Source organism: Aotus nancymaae, unplaced genomic scaffold (assembly GCF_030222135.1).
Source record: "Aotus nancymaae isolate 86718 unplaced genomic scaffold, 86718_ANA_hifiasm-v0.15.2.pri h1tg000049l, whole genome shotgun sequence".
NCBI lineage: Eukaryota > Metazoa > Chordata > Mammalia > Primates > Aotidae > Aotus > Aotus nancymaae.
The window spans coordinates 16,845,496-16,861,556 of NW_026988463.1; positions in this window are offsets into that span (position 1 = coordinate 16,845,496).

The window sequence follows — 16,061 nt, forward strand, 5'->3', positions numbered from 1 at the left end:
CCGGCCCTCCTCAGCATCTTATATGTGGTTGATCTGTGTCCCTAGCTGTCCTCATCCTGTCCTTGGGAGCCACGCAGATCAAGTAGTATCGGGCAGTATCCTTGCTGTTAAACCGAACACCTTTCTCAGTGTTTGGACATAGTTCACCTGTCCTCCATAACTTTCCCTTTTCCAAAGCTTAGTTTTTTAAGTCGTTCCTTGTATTTGCTTGGTGTTGAGTTCCCTCCCTTGCCTCCTTTTTTTTTTTTTTTTCAATTTGTTTTTTATTTTTTGAGACAGAGTCTTGCTCTATCTCCAGAAAGGCTGGAGTGCAGTGGCACGATCCAGCTCACTACAACCTCTGCCTCCCAGGTTCAAGCGATTCCCCTGCCTCAGCCTCCCAAGTAGCTGGGACTATGGGTGTGCACCACCACACCTGGCTAATTTTTTGTATTTTAGTAGAGACGGGGTTTCATCTTGTTGGCCAAGATAGTCTTGAACTCCTGACCTTGTGATCCGCACACCTCGGCCTCTCAAAGTGCTGGGATTACGGGCAGGAGCCACCACGCCTGACTCCCTTGCCTCTTATGTTGCAAACAGGAAAGTAGATGCCCACAGAAGGCAAATGGCATGTCAAAGCACTAACCATTCCTTCATGACAGAGCCTGGCCCTGAACTGTCTAAGCTTTACAAGGAAGAAGATTGGCATCTGGTTTGCTCACTGTTGTATTCCAGAGCAGTGCCTGGCACACAGTGTATGCTCAATTAATATTCATTGAGCAAATGAACGAACCCAAGAGTCCCAGCTCCCATTATTTTACAATATAAATAAATAAATAGTCAATCCTAAATTTTATGCTGAACTCGTATCTTGGAACTGGTGGGCACAAAACACTACAATAACACAGCTGTAATTCAAATAAAGCATTTATCAAATAATCTTGGGCTTACAAGACACCTAAACTTCACCAAAAAAAATCACGCGTATATGTAGAAATTAATGAAGATGAAGGTGAAGACATGTTTGACCACTCCACCTCCCGTTCCCACACCTTCAAACGTTGTTGACCTCTACTTAAGCATTGTTTCATGGAAACTGTTTCAGACGCCCTGCATTCTCATTCTCTCCACAAATATTGTGGTAATTTCTAAAGCCTTATTGAGATACCTATCCTTGGGGCATATTTCAATAGTTTGGGTAATTGCTTTATGGATTAGGGCTCAGAGCAGTAAAAAAAGGTAACTGGCTTTGACATTAAATTATGATTTGTATTTTTTTCCTCAGATGTAGCTTTATAGTGAAAGTAAACTTTCTTCCTGAAAAAGATACATATGATACTGAGATGAAAAGGAAGGCTGGTTAATAAAACTACACATAAGTATACCCTTGCATAATGCCATCGTGTTTAGGCAATAATTCATATGCATCTGCCTTGCCAGCGATCTATTCCCCACGTGATGAAGCAACATCTTCTGAGAAACCTGAAGCTAGGGCGACTGGGTGCAGAGCCCAGCTCTGGCATTAGCTGTTGTGATCCACCTTTTCACAATGTGTATAAATTGAGAATAAGATTACATTCATTTATTCATTTACTTTTAACAAAGGAGTTTTAGAACTCCTAACATATGCCATGCTCTGAATGTCTAATTGCTTTCTACAGTAAAAGAGGAGGCAGGCGATCACTAGCTAGATAGTTATCTGAGTGGCTGGGTGGTTGGGTGGACGGATAGATGTGTAGATAGGTGAGTCTACAGATGGATGGATAGATGGATGGATATGTAGATAGGTCGGGGGATGGATAGATGGACAAACACAGATGGATGGACAGACACACAGATAGATGAATGGCCAGATTAAAAAGGTGATGAAGAGTCTTCCTTTGCATTTCAGGATCACCTGCCTTCATTCAGTAATCCTCACTCTCTGTCTGTGTTTTTACATTAATCTGGCCCCATCCTTGACAAATGGACCTATCATGGCCAATCAGACCATTGAGACGGATTCAAGGCTAGGCAGAGCCCATCAGCTCTAATTCCAAACATGGAGCAAACGTGGCCTAAAGGGAAGCAACTCTTTTCCTCCTGGACTTACATTTGGGAGGATATAAGCCTGGCTCTGCTGGGCCGGTGGTGGGTGCACACACGTAGAGCACACCTGGCTGGGAGTGAAGCCACAGAGAGGAAAGCAGAGTGGGGGACAGGGAAAAGTGGAGTGCTGATTACGTGGCTCAAACCTCTGAATTCTGCCATGACTAATGCTCACACCTCGGCTTTTGAATTCTTGTGAGACTTCGTACCTTCAATTTTATTTTTCTTTCGGAGTTTGCAACCACAAGGGCTGTAAATAAAACAGACACCTAAGCCGGAAAAGGGTTATGGTGTGATATGCTGTAGAGGATCTAGAATGGAGCCAAGCACAGCTTCCCACTCATACCTCCACCATGAACACCAGCAGCCTGGGAGCTACGTGTGTTCTGTCTAAACTTTGGGACACAGACCACCACCTCACTTTAAGTTGAACAATCTGAAAACTACCTCCATGGAACTACTTCCCAAAGATACCCAAATATTTATGTTTTAGTGGCCCACAAGCAATGCTAAGTCTTTAATCTATGGCCTTCTAGTCCGTCAAATAGGTGAGCTGGGTTTGGAGAATGTCCTCCCTCCCTGCCAAAAAACTCAATAAAACTGTTTTCACTATGAATGAACCAAAAGAATGCGGAGAGTAAAGCATGTTTATTTTCCCCAAAGCAGTGCTTGTGTATAAAAGGCTTCTCAACATTGTTGTTGCTAAATGATATCCTCTGAGGGTTCTTTCAGCCTTAAACTTCGTGATTGCATGCAAAGATCAGTATGAAACTTCTCTGTAGCACCACATGATCTCACCCTAGCTCACCACCGTGCCCGGCACAAAGGAGGTTCTCCGTGTGGATCTGGTGAATAATTAATGAATAAATTTAGACCTAACCATAACCCTCATCCCCGAACTGCTCACTTAGAAGAGACCCCAGTAGGGAGTAACTGTAAGAGGCAATTAGATTCCAAAGTTATCACATAAAGAAACAATCACATAGTCAGAATTTCCCTTAAAAGTCCTCTTAAGTCCCCCATGCTGTGAGTAAGCAGATAGTTTCTTAAATGTGTCCAACACCGTCCATTTTCTCTCCATCTTGAACAGACCGCTGTGTTTTGGGAGGAGCATCTGATGAAGAGCTTGACTTGTGTTTAAGGGATCGTACTGAATAAAAACAGCTGTCTGGCACCTAGCAAGAGTAGATGTTCATGGTATGGGGGACAAAACAGCAAACAAAGGGACCTCTAGAATCACATTTTCTCAGGTTATGAGTGGGATGGTGGTTGAAATAAACTATATGTTTGAAAAGTTTCATCCTCACCCTCCCCTACCACCTTCTCCATCTTCATCCCCTCCCTCTCTCCTCTCTCTCTCTTTCTCTTGTTCTTGCATCTGCTCACTTCATTTAGTATAATTTAAATTACAAACACATGCTTCTGATGCAACTATATTGTATCCCTAAACCTTCACAGGCCAATGAATGTCCCAGGTAAAAGTCACAAAAAAGAGACCACCCTCCATCCTCTGATGCCCATCCCAATACAGAACCTTCTATGGCTAATAAAAGAATTCTTTGTACTCTTTCTCTCTCCATATTCAGATGATCTTGGGGAAGCAGAAGGATCAGAGGAAAATGCTTCCAGCGATTTTCACATTAGATTCTAAAACCACTGTGATTCATTATTTTTCCAACCAAATAAAATGCCTGTCTTTACAGTAAAGGTGATGAATGAAAACGGCATCCTCAGAGATTTATATGCATCTTGCGGACTTTTTCATTTCCTCCTTTCTCTCTCTTCCTTCCGTCTTCTTTTCATTTTTGCAGTGCAACAAAGTTTCACAAGGAAGGATTTCACAGAAAATCCATGTCTGGGGATTTATTTGAGCCTTTGTCATAAATTATGGCAACACAGAATCAGGCTCTTGCTATACAATTCCAAATATTTCAACAAGGTGATTACGATAAAGTCCACGACTCCCTTCGGCTGGAGTAGCACTTGTGAGTGTGCAGCTGCTGTCCCAGATATGAGGGAGACAAATGTGGATACAATGGCTTCCTTTGATGAGATGGCAAAGCTGAGTTTTGGAAAGGAAGGCAGTCTTTTCCCCCAAAAGAATACTCTGTTGAAATAGAATTGTCTTTTTAAAGCCCAGATCAGCATCTATGGAGCATGAAGATGACAGCATCCAGGACTAAAGAGTTTCCCTGGATGAAAAATGACCTCATCCCTTGATTCATCTTTGCAGTTCATATAATGACCTTTAAAATCGAGTTGCTGAGAATTGGACAAAGTTTTTTTAAAAAATCAAACAAGAAAGCCCTGAAAAGATGATAAGGGATTGTTTAAACACTTGCTAAGCAGGCGCTGTGCCACCTATGACCTACCACATAAACCAGAGGAGTAGGCCAGCCACTTTGCTCGCCACGTCTGGATAAAAATCTAATGCGAGAATTAAGGATCACTTTGATGATCAGTTTCCATTCTGAGCCCAATCTCTGTGGCCCGTCCAACCTTAGAATCAGTCTCTGCCAAGGATATTGGGGATGCTCAGTGGTCCAGCTGGCCATCTCAGGAAGGCGGGGGCATGTTCAAAAATCTCACGCTCATCTTTAAATCCGCCCCAGAGCTGGTGGCCCTGACTTTGGGCAGGGTAACTTAATGCCCCCTTTCTTTTAGTATAAAAACTTCAACATTTTTCTCCAAGAAAATACCCATTCTTCATTGCACATGGTCTTGATGAGAATGTCAGTCAACACATTCTGCCCTCCCCTTGCCTTGGATGGTAAGTAATTCATATAGAATCAATTAGATACCATTGCACAGGAATGTAAACTTTGGATGGAGTGATTTAAGGGCAGAGCACAGTTGGAGCTGACTTCTCTTGACAGTGGGATTCACAGCAAGGGACCCCTCGCTCCCTGTCTGGATTCAAAGTGTTTTAATTCCTTACTACCCAGCCAGAAAAAGAAATGAATTAATGGCACTTGCAGCAACCTGGATGAGATTGGAGACAATTATTCTAAGTGAAGTAACTCAGGAATGGAAAACCAAACATCATTTGTCCTCCCTCATAAGTGGGAGCTACGCTATGAGGATGCAAAGGCATAAGAAAGACACAAGGAACTTGAGGGGCTTGAAGGAAAGGGAGGGATAAAATATTACAAATTGGGTGCAGTGTATACTGCTCGGGTGATGGGTGCACCAAAATCTCACAAATCACCGCTGAAGAACTTACTCATGTAACCAAACACCACCTGTTCCCCAATAACCTATGGAAATTTAAAAAATAAATTTTGATTGAGAAAAAAGCCCCAAGTGTTTTACTTCCTGTCCTTGCTGGAGCTGGGTCCTGCACTTCTTCTCGGATTCTGGGAGTTTCTCCATGCATACACTAGTAGTTCAATTTTTTTTTTTACTTAAGTGAGCTTGAGTTGGCCTCTGGTGTTGGCAAGCATAGAACCAACTGACATGAGTAGTTGAGTGCTTTGCTACTCAAGGTGTGATCACGGCTAGTTGTGTCACATGGAAAATTATGACAAATGCAGTATCTTCAGTTTCACTGTACATCTACTGAATCAGAATCTGCATTTCTTTTTGAGAGAGAGAGACAGAGTCTTGCTCTGTCACCCAGGCTGGAGTGCAGCAGCACCATCTTGGCTTACTGGAACCTCCGCCTCCTGAGTTCAAGTGATTCTCTCGCTCCCGGGTTCAAGCAATTCTCATGCCTCAGCCTCCCAAGTAGCTGGAACTACAGACATGCACCACCACCACGCCCAGCTAATTTTTGTATTTTTAGTAGAGATGAGGTTTTACCATGTTGGCCAGGCTGGTCTCGAACTCCTGACCTCAAGTGATCCGCCCACCTCAGCCTCCCAAAGTGCTGGGATTGCAGGCGTGAGCCACTGCGCCTGGCTCAGAATCCATATGTTCACAAGGTTCCCAGGTGATTCTTGTGCACGTCTAACTATGGGAAGCACTGGTTTAATGGAGAACCACGTGGACTCTGGATTGGAAAAAGCTGCACCTTTGTCCTCAGTCTCTTCTTCCCTGGGTCATCCTCATTTCTTCACCTCCTAAACAATGATAATTTCTCTGCTCTGTTGGTTTGTTTATTCCTTTTCTCACTTACCAAATATTTATTGGCCCAAAGACGCTACGCTAATAACTGGAGATAGGGGGTAGATAAATTGTAGGTTTTTCCCTCAAAAAGGTGACAGCCTAACAGAAGAGAAAAAGATGGAAACATCTGCAAACACTGCATAATCCAGTTTTCTCAATTTTGATATAGGGACATAGTAGCACCTACTTCAACAGGTTTTACAAGGATTGTCTTTTTACAAATCCCTGTTAAAATGAAGCACAGTGCCTACACGTAATAACTGATCAGTTAGTGTTAGATAGTAATTATTTCAAGCACCATGACTGAGGTATGTAATTCTATTAGCACACATTTCTTAAGTGCTTGCAGTTGACCAGGGGTGGGTCTAAAATCTTGATATATATTATTTGATTTATCTCTGAGATCAACCATAGGAGGTAAGTACTATCAATATCTCCATTAGACAGAAAAGGAGGCACACGAGGTACCAGCTATAGCACAGGTTGGAGGTGAGAGTGATCAACTTTCTTTGTGTGTGTTTTGGGGGTGGGGGCATATACAGAAGAGGGAGCACTTGATCCAGAATATGAATGACAAAGACTACATCAGGTAAGCAGAGGCACCACACAGCGGGAACAGCAGGGGAAAAGGATGAAGGCATGAGGAGTGAATTAACAGGAGGAGATGTGGCTGGATAAGAAATGTCAAACCAGCCAGGCTTTTTTTTTTTTTTACATCAGTGAGCCTGAGTTGGCCTCTGATGTTGGCAAGCATAGAGCCAACTGACACAAATAGTTTAGTGACTCACACCTACAATCCCAACACTTCAGAAGGCCAAAATGAGAGGATAGCTTGAGCCCAGGAGTTTGAGACCAGCCTGGGCAACATAGCAAGACCCTGTCTATAAAAAAATATATATATATATATATTTTTTTTAATGAGGCAAGCATGGTGTTGTGTGCCTGTAGTCCCAGCTACTCAGGAGTCTGAGGCAGGAGGATCACTTGAGCCCAGGAATTCCAGGCTGCAGTGAGCTATGATTCAGCCACTGTGCTCCAGCCTGGACAGCTGAACAAGACCCTGTCTCCAAAAAAAAAAAAAAATCAAAGTACCCAAATGCATAGTATCTTGACTTTGAAATACCAGCTCATGGGGCCTAATGCACATTTCTTGCACACGTAGCTTGAGAATTTGAGCTGGGCCTTCAGCAACACCATTTATTTCCAATGGGCAAGTCATGCAAGAGGCTGTTGCTTCCTACCTGGGAAAAGACAGGAAATCTGGGAAAACTGAGACAATAACTAATGCTTTTGCCTTTCCCCTCTAGGGACATACAGACATAGATGGTCTCATCCAACCAGAGTACTTTGAACACTTTTTGATTGACAGCTCTGAAGAGATGCATGAACAGTGCGGTCCAAGTCAAGGTGCTGAGGTGAGGTTCTCTGCTCTACTCTGCCTTTAACTAGCCTGTGAATGGCTTAGCTCTGTTTCCATGGCCCTGCACAGAGCTTGGCATGACAGCAGGTACTACAAACATGTCTGAACAAATTGTGTTATCTCCATTAGAGGATGCCATTGGTTCAATTCAACTTTGAGTAGAACTTGCGGTGTTTTCAATTCCAATAGATAACGTGGTATCTGCAGAAGACTGGATCCTCTTTGTCAAGTTTCAACACTACTGTCACCTTCTCCAAATGTCCCTCCTAATCATTTGATCAAAAGAATCTTCACACACTCCAGTCATCAGCGACTATCCTTCCTGCTTTATTTTCTTCACAGGTTTTGATATCTGTGAAACTGTCCCCCCGGGGTTGAAAAGCATTGCATGCCAGGTTCTGTACATAAACGTAGTTATAATTAAGCATTAATCAGGCTGCACTTTGACTAACTTCCTTGCTGCTAAAAATCTTGTGGCACTGGATGCTAACCATTTGCATTCCCTTTGTTCCTACAGAGGGATTTCAGACATTAGCTTCATGAGATTGTTTAAGAATTGATTTGCATCCCCTTCATTCATAGAGACAAGATCTCTGACATTAGAATCATAAGGATTTGGTTAAAGATGTTTTTCAGACCCTGAATTCTAGCCACGTGTTAGAAAACCCCCCACAGAGGAAAGGGGATCAGCAAGTGAATACAGCTTCTTTTCTTGTTTGCTTGTTTGCTGGTTTCCCTCTGTTGCCCAGGCTGGAGTGCAGTGGTGCCATCACAGCTCACTGCTGGACCTCCTGGGCTCAAAGGGTCCACACGCCTCGTCCTCCCACATGCTGGGATTACAGGCACGAGCTACTGCCCTCGGCCAGAATACAGCTTCTTCATCTCCTTGTACCCTGACTTCATCCTGCACTTTTCCACCAATCAATGATCTCCACACATCAACCCACTCCAAAACCCTTAAAAACACAAACCCAAACTTCTCAGGGAGATGGTTTGGAGGTTTCCTCTCATCTCTTCATTCAGTGACCCTATGATTAAACCCGTTTCTCTGCTGCAACCCAGTGTCTCAGCATATTGACTCATTGTGTGCATCAGCCAATGAACATACTACAGTTACATCTATACTTCCTCACCAAGGTATTTGTTTGCTTGTAAATTGTCAGTTTGCTCCCATAGAACCTAAGTGCTCAGAATTTTTTTCTTCTTCACTATGATATTTACAATACCTTGAACAGTGTCTGAGACACTGCCATTGTGCAAAAAAAAAAAAAAAAAAAAATAGTGAATAAAGAAATGGCTGTCCTAACCATAATTTTTACACATGTACCTCATTTCATGGAGGTAAAAAAGATGAAAATCTGGTACTGTATTCTTAAATAATTTAAAAGATTCTTCCACTTGAAATTCCACAAAAGAATCCTACAGCCAGCTCAGTGAGGGCATGAAGAGACAATGTCACCCACTGTGCATGGAGCATGACAGATAGAAAGGAAGTGTGCAGTGACTTTGTAAACTACCTAGACATCTGTCTGAGATTAGGTCCTATGGAAGATGTCGAATTGGAGTCTGGGTACAAGTGTTTATTCGGGAACAATACCTGGGAAAGAAAGAACAAAGCAGTTTGGGAATCAGTAAGTCATGTAAGGGGTTGTTGCCTCCTTCCTGGAAAAAGCAAATCTGGGGAAAGAGAGACTGTAATTGTAATTTATAATAGGTGGGACAGGAAAAACCTCATGCAACCTGGCAGGGAGCTCTGGAGCAAGTATTGGATCATATCAGAATGACCCGAGTGGGGCCAAAGTGCCCAAGGGTTAGTTTATACCCCTGTTTCAGTAAGTCACAGGCTGAGGCTGCCCCAGAATGGTGTGACCCGGGGCAGTATATCTCTGCAGCTGAGAAAGACCCTAAAGGAACAAACAGCTGACAGCCACCTGCAAACCACACTTTCTAGAGCTGGGCAGCAAGTCTTTTCCTTGAAGGGTCATCAAGACAGGGCACTCCTGGGCACTTCAGCTCTCTGAATTTCACTGTCAAACCAAGGCTCTCCGAAGTCCGGCTACCGGGTGTCCACTGAGTTCCTGCTGTCTTCGAAGATGTGCCACAAATAGTCCAATTCCTAAATTAGAAGTCACGTCCTGTAAGTGCTTGCTGACTTGGCAGTAGCAACACTGACATAATTTCACAAATAATGATGTTCTCTGAGTCAAAAAGTTGCATTAGATCAATTACCACTCTATTTCAGTGCCATCTGAGTAGCTTTCAGTGTTTATTTCAGTTCACCTATTTTTAAACCAAAGCTCTCAGGCTTCTGAACTGCAACCATGAGCATACCTTCCTTTGCCAGTGCTTGATAGCAGCTGGCTCTCATTTTGAACTAAAGAGAACCATGTGAATGTCCTCCCCTCCCCAGCTCTCTTCTTAGTTTCGTTATTTGTTTACTGTGATTGGAGGAGGAAAAATGGTTGTTCTGCTATGAGGAGAGTCAAAAGCTTAAGGCAAGAAAGAAAAGAAAGAGAAAGAAGGAAGGAAGGAAAGAAAAGAAAGAAGGAGAGAGGAAGGAAGGGGGGAGGGAGGGAAGAAAGGAAAGAAAGAGAAAGGATATTAGTATTTCAGGAGAATGGAAGATTAGCTTAAACTGTAACATGAGGAATATTTTCCTGTTGGAGAAAGATGTCAGATGCTGGTGGAGCTGGCTATTAAGAAAAATCATTAAACTTGAGATATGTGCCCATGTGGCTGGTGTTATGGGTTGAACTGTGTCGTTTCCAAATCTATATGTTTAAGTTCTAACCCCTGGCACCTCAGAATGTGTCCTTATTTGGAGACAGATCTTTTTTTTTTTTTTAGATGGAGTATTGCCCTGTTGCCCAGGCTGGAGTGCAGTGGCACCCTCTTGGCTCACTGCAACCTCTGCCTCCCTGGTTCAAGTGATTCTCCTGCCTCAGCCTCCTGAGTAGCTGGGATTACAGATGTGCACCACCTTGCCTGGCTAATTTTTGTATTTTTAGTAGAGATCGGGTTTCACTATGTTGACCAGGCTGGTCTCGAACTCCTGACCTCATGATCTGCCCACCTTGGCCTCCCAAAGTGCTATTATTACAAGTATGAGCCACTGCACCCAGCTGGAGACATCTTTACAGAAGTAATCAAGTTAAAGCAAGGTCATCAGGGTAGAGCCTAAACCACTAGGACTGGTGTCCTTATAAAAAGGAGAAATTTGAACAGAGACAGTCTTGCACAGAGAAAAGACTGTGAAGAGACAAGGAGAATATGGCCATTGTTGTGAGCTGAATGTTTATGCCTCTTCCCTCAAATTCATATGTGAACACAGTTTGATGCCTGCATCCTCAGTTTGATGGTATTTGAAGGTGAGGTCTTTGAGATAATTAGGTTTAGATGAGGTCATGAAAGTGAGGCCCTCATGATGGGACTCGTGCCTTAGAAGAAGAGGAAAAGGGAGAGAGAGGTTTCTTTCCCTCCATGAGCACCCATGAAGGAAAGGCCATGCACAGAGACACAGCAAGAAGGTGTCTGTCTACAAACCAGGAAGCAAGCCCTCACCATACAGTGAATGTGTCCATGCCTTGATCTTGAACTCCCCGGCCTCCAGAACCACAAGGAATAATTTCTTTGGTTATAAGCTATCCAGGCTACAGTATTTGGCTATAGCAGCCCAAACAGACTAAAACAGCAATCTACATGATGAGGAGAGAAGCCTGGAAATAGATTCTTCCCTTACAGCCCTCGGAGGAGACCAATCCTGCTGATGCCTTGATTTGGACATCTGGTCTCCAGAACTGTGAGATAATGAATTTCTGTTGTGTAAGCCGCCCAGGTTGTAGGACTTTGTTACAGCAGTTGCAGCAAACTAACCCAGCTGGATTAGATCAGGAGAAGACTAAGTGATCCTTACGAACTGTCCTGCCCCAGGGTGGAGGATTAGCCGACTCTCCTAAAGCAGAGAAATCTGGAGGCCATAGCCCTGCTGTGGAGTAGGGGACGCAAGAGGAGGTAAGGAAAATACTCCTTCATTCTGACTTCTTTGTTTTTGTTTTTGAGACAGAGTCTCACTCTCTTGTCCAGGCTGGAGTGCAGTGGCACTCACTGCAACCTCTGCCTCCCAGGTTCAAGTAATTCTCCTGCCTCAGTCTCCCCAGTAGTTGAGACTACAGGTACGTGCCACCATGCCCGGCTAATTTTTGTATTTTCAGTAGAAACAGGGTTTCACCACATTGGCCCGGCTGGTCTCAAACTCCTGGGCTCAAGTGGTCTGCCTGCCTCTGCTTCCCAAAGTGCTGGGATTCTAGGTGTGAGCCACCGCGTCCGACCCCTTGCTCTTTCTACCATTATCTTCATCATGTCCCTCTCTGCCCTCTGATCTCCCCCAGAGTCTTTTAAGCAGTGGATGTACTGGTGGTGACATGGGGCTCCCTGCATTTCAGTGTCCTTGTGTATCAAATGGGAGTTATAAAATCATCGCTGTAAAGAGATGGTGAGGGTAATCTATGGGATGACATGGGAACCACAGGCACACAGCAAGTGTTGCACTAACCGAAGCCATAGCCACCCTTACTGTGGAAGGCAAGCACTTCGCATTATACTATGAGTCGCTACAATTAATGATTATAAATTATATTTAATGCATGACTAATTATTATTATTGGCAAATGAAAGCTCTCTTTGCATCTCTCTGTCACTTGTGGGATGTGTCATGAATCACAGAAGCCTGGGATTGCAGCCTGGCTTTGCAGATCTACAGGCGGCGAGACCTGGGTAAGATGCTTTAGGAGTCTGAGAGGTGGAGGTGTTAGGAGGGTCAAAGAGTTGCTGAAAAGCTTTCCAGGGGTCCAGTCCTGATGAGAGAGGAATAAATGGGGAAGGAGTACCTCAGACACTAGCTAGGTGGTTTTAAAACATCCGGGTTACTTTGGTGAGGAAGCAAGAGCAGTGATGATTTTGTTTGCCACGCGCCCCCTGTAGTTGGTTAGTGTTGAAGATGGAGCCCTTAGTCCCTAGTACCAAGAGTCCTACCTCTTATCTTGTTGGAGGAGAAAAAAAAAAAACAAACCCAACATCTTCAAACCTACCAGGGGCCAGGAAGTATACCAATATTTGTTGTCATAGTAGCTTGTTGTTGTTGTTGTTGTTATTGTTGTTTTGAGACAGGGTCTCACTCTGTCGCCCAGGCTGGAGTGCAGTGGCACAATCTCGGCTCATTGCAACCTCTGCTTCCCGGGTTCAAGTGATTCTCATGCCTCAGGCTCCTGAGTAACTGGGATTACAGGAGCCCACCACCACATCCGGCTAATTTTTGTATTTTTAATAGAGACGGGTTTTTGCCATTTTGGCCAGAGTGGTCTCAAACTCCTGACCTCAAGTGATCCACCTGCCTTGACCTCCCAAAGTGCTGGGATTACAGGTGTGAGCCGCCACACTCGGCTTTGTGGTTGTTTTGAGCCCTACTCTGTTTCAGAAACTTTGTTAACCACCTTGCAAATACTGTGTATACTGTTAACAATTTCGTAGGTGAAAGTCAAATACCGAGACGAATCTCTAAAATGTTTTATTTGGGAGGAAAGGATTGCAGTGGAGAGCATACACACAGATCTCGTGGTCCTCAGTACATCCAGAGAACAAAGAGAAGTTTAGAGGTGTTTTAGAAAAGGAAATGTTACATACTGCTCTTTGAGAAAGTTCATTGGCAATATAAGGTTGTGGGAGCTGGCAAGCTCTGTTTGGTGAGTGATGGCCGTGGGTGACACTCATCTTAAGGTGGCAGCAGGTTCTTCCAATAGCCATTAGATAAAACTGGTTTCAGGTTACAGCAGGCAGTTGCAGCAGCCAGGCTCACAGAGAATTACTTTCTGGAAGCAATGTAATGTGCTCTGCCTGCCTTTTTGACCCCCAAGCTTTTGACTCTGTTTTAGTTGGCTATGACAAGAATGACCCAATTCTATGACCAACCTTCACACAGAATGCAGACTGTAATGTTAACTCAGAGATGAGGAAGCCTGGGCTTAGAGGTAGAGTCGCTTGCTCAGGGTCTCACAGCTGTAAGTAGCAGAGGCAGGACTCAGTTCCAGGTGGTTGTGTTACCGGTGGAGGGCGCCCAGGTTCTTGGCGTCTTGAACAAAGAATTAGATGAAATACACAAAGCAAGAAAAGAGTGAAGCAACAAAATAGAGATTTATCGAAAATGAAAGTACACTCTCCAGTGTGGGAGTGGGCCGGAGCGTAGGAACTCTAGAGCCCCCATTACAGAATTTTTGGAGGTTTAAATGCCCCCAAAATTTTCACTGGTTACTTGGTGTACACCCTATATAAATTAAGAGGATGGAGTAAAGTTACAAAGTCATTTATTCAACTTCTCCCTGTGTAAATGGAGAAGGTATTTCCTGTCCTAGCCGAAGTGTTTCCATTTGATTTAGTTCTGGGAAGACCTTATGTTCCTGGTCTGAAAACCCTGTTCTCCTGCCTCTGTTGAAATGCAGGTGGGCACTCAGGGAACCCCTGCATTAGTTGACTGGGCATCCATAACTAAGGACCACAGACTTAAACAATGGAACTTGACTTTCTCGCAGTTTTGGAGGCTGAAAGTCCAAGATGGCGGTGAGAGCAGGATTGGTTTCTCCCAAGGCCTCTTCTTGGCTGGCAGTTGGCCTCCTCACCATATCCTCACATGCTTTTCCTCTGTGTGTGTCCCTGGTGCCCCCTGTATGTCCACGTTTCTTCTTCTTAGAAGGACATAAGTTGGATTGAATAAAGGCTCACCCTAATGGCTGCATTTTAACCTAATTACCTCTTTGAAAGCCGTCTTTCCAAATACGGTCATCATCTGAAATACTGAGAACCTTCAGTTAGGTAAGGACTTGAACGTATGACTTTCTGGGAAGCACAGTTCAACCCACAACGAACCCCGTACCTGTATTTCCTCAGGTATGGGACATACCATCCTTGAAGTATGATGGCTTCAGGTATAACCTGAACACTAACAGCAGTGACTTATATCTAGAGAAGGTGGTTTCCTTTTCAAACCTCTTTCAGTTGCTCTGACCGCACCAGGAAGAACATCGTAGCTCGGTGCTAAGGACTTGAACCCTTCTCCAAAGCTAGCAAGTATCCCCTTTGAACAAAGACAGCTAGCTAGCTAAATTTAATATCCTTGGTTTTTTCATTTTTGTTGTTTGTTTTTTATTTTTATTTGTTTTTCTTTTTTTGTTGTTGTTGTTGTTGTTTATTTTTTGGAGATGGAGTCTCCCTTTGTCGCCCAAGCTGGAGCACAATGGTGTGATCTCTGCTCACTGTAACCTTGGGCTTCCGGGTTCAAGCGACTCTCCTGCCTCAGCCTCCTGAGTAGCTCAGACTATAGGCACCCATCACCACGCCCAGCTAATTTTTGTGTTTTTAGTAGAGACAGGGTTTCACCATGTCGTCAGGCTAGTTTTGAACTCCCGACCTCAAGTGATCCACCTGCCTTGGCCTCCCAAAGTGCTGGGATTACAGGTGTGAGCCACTGTACTCATCTGCATTTATTTTTCTAGTGATCTAGTCAGAGTAAGGAAAAGCAGCCTTTTCATTTTAGATACTGATGGAAAGTTTCCCTTTTATTATTTATTATCTTTTTATTGTTGCCCAGGCTGGAGTGCAGTGGAAAGATCTTAGCTCACTGCAACCTCCACCTCCCGGGTTCAAGGGATTCTCCTGCCTCAGCCTCCCAAGTAGCTGGGATTACAAGCATGCACAACTACACCTGGCTAATTTTTGTATTTTTAGTAAGACGGGGTTTCACCGTGTTGTCAGACTGGTCTCAAACTCCCAATCTCAAGTGATCTGCCCGCCTTGGCCTCCCAAAGTGCTGGGATTACAACAGTGAGCCACTGTGCCCGGCCGCATTTATTTTTCTAGTGATCTAGTCAGGGTAAGGAAAAGCAGCCTTTTCATTTAAGATACTGATGTAAAGTTTCCCTTTTATTTTATTTTATTTTTTTGAGGCGGAGTTGCCCAGTCTGGAGTTCAGTGCATGGTCTTAGCTTACCGCAACCTCTGCCTCCCGAGTTCAAACTATTCCCTGCCTCAGCCTCCCAAGTAGCTGGGATTACAGACCACCAAGCCAGGTTAATTTTTGTATTTTTAGTAGAGACGGGGTTTTATCATATTGGCCAGGCTGGTCTCGAACTCCTGATCTCAAATGATCCACCCACCTTAGCCTCCCAAAGTGCTGGGATTACAGGCATGAGCCACCCTGCCTGGCTGTACTTATTTTTCTAGCGATCTGGTCCTGGTAAGGAAAAGCAGCCTTATCATTTCAAATACTGATGTACAGCTTCTTCCCTTTTGAATAAATATGTTTTGTAAAAGACTGAGTTCATTAAAGCAACAAAAGTAGTAAGCAAATCAGAGTGAGTGGTCCATGGACGTGACAGCCTGGGTCAATGGTGCTGCGATGATGGGAGGTGGGGAAATACTG